This window comes from Gigantopelta aegis, chromosome 6 (assembly GCF_016097555.1).
Source record: "Gigantopelta aegis isolate Gae_Host chromosome 6, Gae_host_genome, whole genome shotgun sequence".
NCBI lineage: Eukaryota > Metazoa > Mollusca > Gastropoda > Neomphalida > Peltospiridae > Gigantopelta > Gigantopelta aegis.
The window spans coordinates 64,123,177-64,133,212 of NC_054704.1; positions in this window are offsets into that span (position 1 = coordinate 64,123,177).

Sequence of the window (10,036 nt, forward strand, 5' to 3'; positions counted from 1 at the left end):
GATTCCGTTACTGATAATGATTCGCCATCCATAGTCTGTTATATCAAGGTCAGGTGGACCTTTCTCCTTAGCATACTTCCACAAACAACACTGGTAATAAGCACGTAGGATATATTGTGCTTCAACTGGATTAGTTGGTGGAAATACTTTAATCTTTGGGCTATCCAATTTTTTTTTATAAATATTAATTTTGGTGTCAAAGGTCATTAAGAGTAACGTCACCCTTTGTAGATCCATATAAGACACTTAGCAAATGTCTGCCAGTATTGATGACTTACTCGTTGACTGCCTAGGCATTCCAAATGCATTCTAAATTTAGATCATGCTATACAGCATAATCTTTATAGCAGATATTTTTCTGTTTCCAAAGGGGTGGCTTGTTGAATTGCAACCTGTGAGTGCATGAACCGCAAGCAGATCTTTGCACTTGTCACCTAGTATTTTGGCAGAAGCACTAATATCGACAACAATATCATTTGAAAATGACCATTTCCAAGTGAAATACAGCAGCAAGGAAAACATGTCGTTGTCATCAGCACAAACCGGATGTGTTTCGCGTTTTCATTCATAATGACATGCAGAAGATAACTTACAATGTTTACATCAGCTTCTTGATGACTGAACACGTTTTAGTTTCGATAAGCTACTCATACCACACATAGCCCAATGGTAAAGCGCTCGCTTGATGCGCTGTCGGTTTGGGATCAATCCCCGTCGGTGATCGGCTGTTTTTTGTTTTCTTGGCTGCATCTCTTGGAGGCAAAGTAGCAGGACGTAGCCCAGAGGTAAAGCACTTGCTTGAAGCGCGGTCGGTTTAGGATCGATCCCCGTCGGTGGCCCTATTGGGCCATTTCTCGTTCCATCAAGTGCTCCACAATTGGTTTAACAAAGGCCGTGGTATGTACTATCCTGTCTGTTGGATTGTGCATATAAAATATCCGTTGCTGCTAATCGAAAAGAGTAGCCCATGAAGGGGCGACAGCGGGTTTCCTCTCTCAATATCTGTGTGGTCCTTAACCATATGCCTGACGCCATATAACCGTAAAATAAAACGTGTTGAACGCGTCGTTAAATAAAACATTTCCTTCCTTTATATTTATTGTTTGAAGCCAAAACGATTCTACCAGAATGTCGTGTCGTCGCTGCACCGAGTCAGGTTAACGGTAGTAGTATAGGGGTCTGTATGGAGTCATGACCTACTGACCTACTTTCTCGTGACCTTGGCCTTGGTATGAGTAATAGCATGACCTACTGACCTACTTTCTCGTGACCTACTTTCTCGTGACGTAACTGACCTACTTTCTCGTGACGTAACTGACCTACTTAGACCAGACTCGAGAGTATAAAACACAGGGTATTTCGTTAGTAACTTCATTCACTTTCTACGAACGAGAACTGAATTCATTTGACATGGCCTGTTCGACAAGTGGAAGCAATACCGATACGAAAGGCAAGATAGAACTTGGAAGTAACGTATACGTTGTGGCCAAACTGTGGAAACGGGACATTGCCATTCACATCAGGAAATTTGACGACGAAAATGCCACTTTACCCACGAAGCGAGGTATTGCACTAACCCTTAAACACTGGGTCGAACTGTGTACGAGTAAGAGCCAGATAGACGATACCATTGCAGTCTTAAAGGAAAGGAAAGAGGAGAAGTTGTTTCGTCATATTGGGTCCAAGGTGTACGTGAGCGTGGACAGCAACATTGTCGGTGTAGACATTCGACAGTGGTGGTGGTGCGTTGACGCGATCAAGCCATCGAAGAAAGGAATGTTTCTTCATCTGGACCAATGGGAAAAACTCAAAGACTGTTTCGCAGTCATGTGTGACTTTGTACCAGAGCTTAACTCGATCGTGCCCTGCGCCATGCAAGACGACCATCAAAATCAGATGGGATTCCTACAGTGTAACTTCTGCAACCCGAACGAGTGCCATCAGTGGTAACAAACATATTTTGGCTATAGAAAGTGGGATTGTAGCATAAACGTCATTTGTTTTACGACTGTCCTAGGGAGCATACGTGTTTTATGATTCTAAAATTTTTGTGTCTTGTTGCACTCTATCTGGAACGAAGAAAATGGCATTGGGATATTCGAGCAGTGTTAGTAGCAGCAGCAGTAACGATGATGACGACGTCTTGGTCTGCAAATGTTCAGAAAGACATACAATCAAATGTAAAAGAGTGACTACCAAACAAGATGAGAAGAAGAGTACTCATTATGTGGATCAAACAGATGCTACACGCAAAATTAGGGATAGAATTGAAGATGACGAATTGATGGATGAACCCACAGATCAGACGGATGCTGGTCGCGAAACAGATCCTGACTATGAGGATGACTGCTATTCAAGATGTTACTTGTTCTGTCATCGTCCCGAAATGAGACTTTTCTATGCCCGGATGCTGACGTATGCTCGGTGGCCCATACAATTACGTCAAAAACCAAAAGAACTTGCCAAGGCGGGTTTTTATTACACGGGAGACCACGATGCCATCACCTGTTACTGTTGCGGACTTCGCGTCTACCGATGGAAAAAGACGGACGATCCGGTGATGGAACATTACAGACTCTCCGAGATGTCCCTATGTGAACAACATGTTCAGACATTAAATGTTTCAGACACTTGTGTGCTATATTTTCATCTTGTATGTTGTGAATAAAACCGTGAATAACAGGTTTTGCTATCTTATTTATGTCCTGCATCCATGAGTGTGTCTCTGAACATGTCCCTATGATAGTGACACTGGTAAAGGGTAATATTTTGGTAACGATGTTTTTGGGGGGGAGCTTGCACAATGAGATTTGTGCTTGGGAGGAGGGGGCACTGGTCATACGTATCACACACATTCAAACATTCTTGTACCATATCTTTATGCGTCATAAGGTATATAAGTAAAAAATAGTTTAGGAAAACTCGTCATTTGAGGTAGAACCTTTAGAGGAGCAACATGTCAGACCAGTACAAATTGTATGTTCCCGACGTAGACAAGTGGACCCGTTTCTACAAATTGCAAGCAGAAGGCAAACTTCAACCTCACTTCGAAATTCAACGTGTTGGGAAAAGTCAGATCATGTACAGTGTGGATCGATGTCTAGAACTCTACGATCCCACGTGGAAAAAAGAAAAAGAGGAACAGAACAAGCCCCCAGCACCCAAAATCGTCATGGTCTCCCCAACACAACAGGTGGTAGAGCAAGCCAAAGCCGAGCAGAAACGGAAACGAGAACAAATTGACGTGGAACAGAAACGACAAGAGCAGACTGGCATGAGTAGAAAACGGCACAAACATTTCTGAGAAGACTATAAAAGGGGGCATGGCAGTTTCAACACCGCCAGTTCACGTCGAACACTTCAACAGTCAACAACATGAATCAGTGTCACATTTGCGAAAAGAAATATGTTTGGACCCATATACTCTACCAATTTTAATAACTGGACTTGGTTTTGCAATTTAATCTGCAAATAAGACTTATACCCGACTAGGGTCAAGGATTCGCTGTCGACCATTGACGGTTCCGCCCACAGGTATTCAAGTAAACGTCATCAAAAGTCCCAGAACACAAAGATAATGAGATAGATCTCAACGCAACGACTTTGAAAAAACAAAACAAGTCTTTATTTGAAGAATACATGTGTAAAGTACAAAATAAGGTTTTCATATTTGGAATGTGTATATAATAAAAACAAAGACTGAAATGACTGAAAACGTTTTCTCTCTAAAAAAAAACCTTAAAAAAATAGTGGTTTACCCTACTGCAACGTTTACGTCATTTCATTCTTACAACATTGAAATCTATAATGCAATCAGAAATCTAACAAACAAAAGGAAACAACATCTTATTAAATGTCCATAGAAATATTATCAAAACACAATATGTTAATAATCGTTTTTGTTTTTAAAAATATGAACACACACAATATGTTAATAACCGTAGTTTCAGCCCATGAAAATGCACACCAAGTTAAGTTAATCTACAAACCTTAACACATTTGGATGAAGTTACAATTGAGTGAAACCCGAGTCTGTGACTTTGAAATGGTGAAATACTCTCTAACAATAGACTAAAACTCGACTGCATAAAGCTGTATCCTAACCGGCCGCGAGCGATTATTTAAAAAATCATTGATTTCAATTGCTGCATCCTAACCGCACGCGTGCGACGCGACATATAAATATGTCACGTCGCGCGCGTGCAGTTAGGATGCGGCAGTGGAAATCAATGATTTCTAAAATAATCGCTCGCATCGATCGCGTCGCTCGCGGCCGGTTAGGATACAGCTTGATATTAAAAACACCAGGATGACCAAAAACACTTCAAATGCACGGGAATGGATAATCTAAACAATAAACTCTAAGTAAAGTGTGATTTCAATAATCAAAAACGGCTCTAATAGTCGCAAATATGCATTAGTGTTTAAAAACTAGAGTATGTCCCTTTAAAAACATAATTTTTAACGTAAAATTTAATGTTTAACATGGATTTTGGTTCGATGCGCGGTTAACCTCTGGTGTGATGTTTTCAGATACTGATCACAAGAGAAACGTTGTCCAGGTTCTTCCTCCAGATCTTTGCCGGCCTTGAACGGGTGCAGGTAATGATGGGATGTGTTGAAATGTGTCCACACCGACTCCCGTTTGTCCTTCCACAAGCTCTTCCCGAGTAGGTTGATCACGTGATCAAGCCGTTCCAATCCCGCGTGTATGCAAGTGACGGCCAAGGTCAACAGGACATCGTGTTTCTGGAATATTTTAGCCAGATACACGAAATCTTTACCAAACCGACTTGGGAGGTAAAATATATCGACTGATCGATGGATAACATTCTGCAGTCCGACATTAACGTCATACATTGCAATAAATTTCTTAGCGATTTCGTCATCAGGGTTTGTTTTGGCGATGTGTTGAATTTCATCCAGGGCGCGATTGACCGCAGTGCGACCTTGAGGTTTATTCCAGTAATACCACCATTTGTGTTTTGCCTGCTGACGGTCCATCTTGGTGAACGGGTGCTGCATCCATACGTGGTCGCGTGGTAAGTCAAGTATGTTCCACGAATTGAGCAGAATGTCATCTCCAACGTGTAGATAACCTTTCACGTTGATACTCATGGTGGCTGCGTGCGTCATGCAAGTGTACAGATAGAACCACTGGTCGGCGTCCAACCCTTCCACGAATATAAAATGTTCGACTTTAAATTTCTTCACAATCTCTTCAAAAGAGGCTATTTTAGGTCCACAATACAGAATATGTCGAAAATATCTCCTGTGTGTAAACTCAATATAAGGAATATTCTGAAAGAGAAAATCGTAATTGAAAATCACTAATAACATTATGTCCTGGATGGGCGGAGATAACCATTGCTTTACACTAATGTGTTATCCTGGACACAGTTTTCCCATCGGTTCAATAAGATACGATGTCACAGCGTCTGTTTTGTCTCTCTTACCAAGGTGAACACTGGAAATCAAAGATTTAGGTGACGAGTAAATGACGGGCGGTTCCAGTACGAGCTAGCATCAACTGAAGGACGACGTTTGTGATCTGGCTCAGTGTATCCTAGACTCTTCAAATCTGCAATCCACAGATCGAAAAGCTTCACATCATTTGCACTCACGTACTGTTTTCCGAACAATCTGTTATACAGCATCCGCGCACACTGGAATACAGGGACTTCTAACAAGCAGGTCCACTGACGTATTAACTCAACAAGCTGTTCTGTTAACGCGCTGGAAGAACCTCGTTTGACGACGAACCCTTTACTGACAGTCTGCTCTCGTAAAGAATATACCGTGGACGACAGGAAACCGGTGGTGCCACCTACTTCCTGAACCAGTCGCTGGGCCCAGTAACCTCGCACTGTATCACAGTTCGCGTATTTACAATTGGTCGGAAGAGCAAGGAGCCAGAGAGCCTTGTACGAAAACAAAGTATTGAGAGCGTTGATTGGAGCAAATGTGTCACCTGACAGAAATACAGGAGGAGAGGACCTATCAAAAGAAACGTTCTGTGAACCCGACAGATGCAGTGACGTCAAGTCGTATTTCCGGAGAACAAAGTTGACCTGTGCCTGCTGAATGAGAGGTGGCGACATCTCCGCAATATAATACTTGTTATGAGTCCTGCTGTTCACCATATTGGGGGGATATCCACGCGGAAATAACATCGGATAGCCAAAATGACGATATGGGTTGAACACACGACTGCCAGTAAAGACTAGTCCTGCGGTGTGTGCGGAGAAAATAAAATCTATTTTGTTGAATTTGGGAATTATATCACAGTCCGTTTCAAATATGAATCCCGCTCTGTTTGAAATGGCGTAGAGATAGCCAATCATCTTCCTGCTCTCAGAATTTCGCGGGATTGCACTCGTCACCGAAAATCCTAACTCATGCTGTTTTTCATAGGTGAGAAATGTACAGTCTTTCGATCTGAATAAAGAAGCCAGTCATGTATAAAATATTAAAAATCACACCAATAATAAAATAATCTATTACATAGTTATGTTATATCTGTTCTATTGTACGATCCTACACTGACTGGTATGTTTCAGTCTTTAATCTGTCAGAATTAATTTTAAGGAGACATTGGTAACACTTGTAATAACAGTCATTTAAAACCCTTTTTATTATTATTTATTAAAAGTACATTCCCCTTTTCCATAATAAAATGTATATACGACTTACACTTACGTATACGTGTGTGTGTGTGTGTGTGTGTGTGTGTGTGTGTGTGTGTGTGTACATGTGAGTGTGTATGTGTGTGTATACTTGTGTGTGTGTATGTGGGTGTGTACATGTGTGTGTGTACATCTGTGTGTATACACTGTGTGTGTGTATGTGTGTGTGTATACGTGTGTGTATGTATACATGTGTGTATATACGTGTGTACATGTATACATGTGTGTACATGTGTGTGTACGTGTGTGTGTACACGTGTGTGTGTGTGTCTGTGTATGTGTGTGTGTGTGTGTGTGTGTGTGTGTATAACATATATATAACATAAAATCGTGAACTTCTTCAGATAATCTCTGGATGTATGAGATGAGAAACATTATAAAACGGAAATGCCGACTATAATCGGAGTTTTTCATTTCGAGCAGTGCTCCACAACTGGTATATTAAAGGCCGTCGTATATGCGTTTCTATCTTTCTGTAAATGACCACTACTAATAAAGCTCTGTTGATAAAACTATGCCTTGGAGTATGGTTACACGACAATTTCTTTCCTTCTCATATATATTTAGTAGTTCTTGAAATCTCTTCGATTTCAACCTGAACTTTTGTTGAAATTGTCAAGAGATGCGGTATTTTATGCCAAACAAATCGACTTACCTCGATTATATTTTAGTACAGCTATTTACACTGTTTTAAATTAATTAACTTTTGAAGTTTTATATTGATATAATTCGTTCTGGTTTTTTTATTTTTTTTCATATACGCACTTTTAACTCCCAATACACGATCTGGTTTTTTTGTGTTAGAATTTTGTTAAACATTCATTCATTCCCCTCTACAGTCTTTATTTCGACTGCATGCAAACAATTATGACACTGTAAAACATAACTACCTGCAACCAGAAGGGTGCTTATTTCCTCCTACTACCACTATGTTCCATCCATGAAGTCGACTAAAAGGTGTGACGTCACAACTTGAAGAATGTGGAGGAATAAACACAACAATCCAACGTCCTGTAAAGGGTTGTCTGAAAATCAAAGGTAACGACTTTACCAAAGAGTCTATGAAAGGATCAGTACTTAAAGATTGGCTAAGTGCATATTTTAAATAACATCAAGCAAGTGCTTTACCACTGGGCTACGTCCCGCCCATGGGGACACAATTAATTTAATATTTTTTTATGCATGACAAACATGACAAACGAACTCAACACATTTTAATTCAAGTTATATGTTTATCGGAGAGAGAGAGAGAGAGAGAGAGAGAGAGAGAGAGAGAGAGAGAGAGAGAGAGAGAGAGAGAGAGAGAGAGAGAGAGAGAGAGAGAGAGAGAGAGAGAGAGAGAGAGAGAGAGAGAGAGAGAGAGAGAGAGAGAGAGAGAATTAGAGATGATACTCGATGGCGTCACTCTTTTCGATTAGCATCAAGGGATTCTTTATATGCACTATTCCAGTGACAGGACAGTACACACCACAACATTTGTTACACCAGTGGTGGAACTCTGGCTTGAACAAAAAATAGCACAACACCGACGGGGATTGATCCTAGACCGCGCTTCAGGCGAGCACTTTATCTCGTAGCTCCGTCCCCCCCCCCCCTTCAATAAGAAGCATTTTCAGAACTGGTCAAATGCCGTGGTATTTACTATCCTGTCTGTGGGAAAGTGCATTGTTTAACACCTCTAGAGCACATTGATGAATTAATCATCAACTATTGCACATACAACGGCCTTTGACCAGTTGTGGTGCACTGGTTGGAACGAGAAAATCCCAATCAGTTGAATGGATCCACCGGTGTGGTTCGATCCTGCGACGCAAGCACCCCAAGCGAGCACTCAACCGACTGAGCAAAATCCCGCCCCTAGTTTAAATAAAGTTTATTTTGTGGCTGTGTAGCCTACCTTCACCCCTTTGACATCAATTTAACTGATTTTGAAAATGTATTTAATAATAAATAAATTTATCCTCCTTCACCCCCCCCCTCTGAAAAAAAAAAAGAAAAAAAAAAAAGAAAGAAAAAGAAGACAACTAGTATAATGACATTTTATATTCACGATAGCTATTATTTAAAATATTATTTTCCTACATCTTGCACCTATCCAAATTTCAAGCTGTTGGTCGTATTGTTTATATCAGTTCATTAATAAAATTGTCCTCAGTCTGGACCCATGGCTGCTTACTAATAACACGCGTCGTAGCGTGGGTTGCCAGCGCCCGGGGAAAGGCAAGTATTGCGCCCAAGTAGTATATTTTGTACGTAGCGGGGACAACAATGGGAATACAATGGAGTCGCCTCCAATACAATGGATATGCACCTCCGGTACAATGGGTCCCCACTCCAGTACAATGGAGACGTCCCCTATTGTTCTCTCTTAGTACAATGGAGACATCCCCTATTGTTCTTTCTTAGTATAATGGTGACGTCTCTGATTGTTGACATTATTACAATAGATATGCACCTATTGTTCGGTGTTACAGTAGGTGACACGCGTCTATTGTAACGTTGACCGAGTTCTGAGTATTGTTCGGAGGTACAATAGGTGACACGCGTCTGTTGTTAGGTTTGACCGAGTTTTTGAGTTTATTATAGTCGCTACGAAATAGATAGGAAACCGGATCACTTTTGTTGAAGCGTGTAACGAGGACAATGGGTATGACAGGGTGCATTCAAAAGCGGTTTAGAAACTGTTTATTAAATTTGGCAATTAAAAGGAAATGAAAACTAGTATTTTGTTTCCATATAAATTTTACAAACAATAGATTTAATTTAATATGTGTGCATGTACTAATAATAAATGAATAATCACTAACGTAAAACTTTATTTGTTGAATTGGATTCGTAGCTATAGGTTCACTCTAAAACAATGACTGAACAAACATGTCTTATAAAGATAACGACTCCTACAACAATTACAACAGTAGGTGGAAGTGGTAGCGGGAAAACGTTTTTTTTATAAAACGTGTTTTGGAAAATGCGAACATTGTGTTTGATATAGCACCTAAACTCATTGTTTATTGTTGTGTAGTATGGCAGGATGTATACACAGACATGCAATACTCTGTTCCTAACATATTGTTCTACGAGGGACTACCGACACAGGAAGAGCTGAACACGTGGGCAGACGAGTCTCTGAAACGTATGGTGTTGGTATTGGACGATCTGATGATGGAAGTATGCAACAGTCAACTCATGTTAAAACTTTATTCTACTCTGTCGCATCATTTGGGTATTACCTGCATTAGTTTACAACAAAGTCTTTACCCTAAAGGAACGTGTTCTCGAACCATGAGTTTAAATACCCATTTGTTCGTGTTAATGGCTAATGCGAGATCAGCGCATGAATATAAGATTCT